Source organism: Mandrillus leucophaeus, unplaced genomic scaffold (genome assembly GCF_000951045.1).
Source record: "Mandrillus leucophaeus isolate KB7577 unplaced genomic scaffold, Mleu.le_1.0 Scaffold1267, whole genome shotgun sequence".
NCBI classification, from domain to species: Eukaryota; Metazoa; Chordata; class Mammalia; order Primates; family Cercopithecidae; genus Mandrillus; species Mandrillus leucophaeus.
This window is the reverse complement of record NW_012101065.1, coordinates 162,475-163,194: the sequence shown is the minus strand read 5'-3', so window position 1 is coordinate 163,194 and position 720 is coordinate 162,475.

The window sequence follows — 720 nt, the reverse complement described above, 5'->3', positions numbered from 1 at the left end:
TGTGGCCCAGGCTGGAGTGCAATGGCTCGATCTTGGCTCACTGTAACCTCTGCCTCCCAGGCTCACGCAATTCTGGTGCCTCAGCCTCCCAAGTAACTGGGATTACAGGCATGCGGCACCACACTCAGCTAATTTTTTGTATTTTTCGTGGAGATGGGGTTTCACCATGTTGGCCAGGCTGGTCTTGAACTCCTGGCCTCAAGTGATCTGATCTGCCTGCTTCGGCCTGCCAAAGTGCTGGGATTACAGGCGTGAGCCACCACGCCTGGCCTAGTTTTGTCTCTTTTTAATTTATCCCACCATGCAGCGTCCAATATAATTTTGCTAAAGCTCAAAATCATTCTGTTTCTCTCCTTTTAAAAATCTTGCAAACATTCTGCATCGTTTCTGGCATGAAATGGAAGCTTCTCTGTAACCTGACCCCTGTCTACCTCTCTGGCCTCGTGGTTTGCCATGCTGAGACTTCCTGAAAACCAAGACTCAGCCTTTTGGTACTACTTGTGGTTCCTTAAATGTGCAATTCTCTTCCCTGATTTTAATGAAGGAGGTGCCCACTTGGTAAAGCACAATTTCCCCTTGTTGTAAACCACAGGGCAGAGTGTAATACTATGAATGTGGGCCCATCCCATGACAACTGCAGGGATTCATATTTAGAACAATTAAGAAAAAACACTATGTAATTTCCCAGTTTTTCTTTTCTTTTCTTTTCTTTTTTTCTTT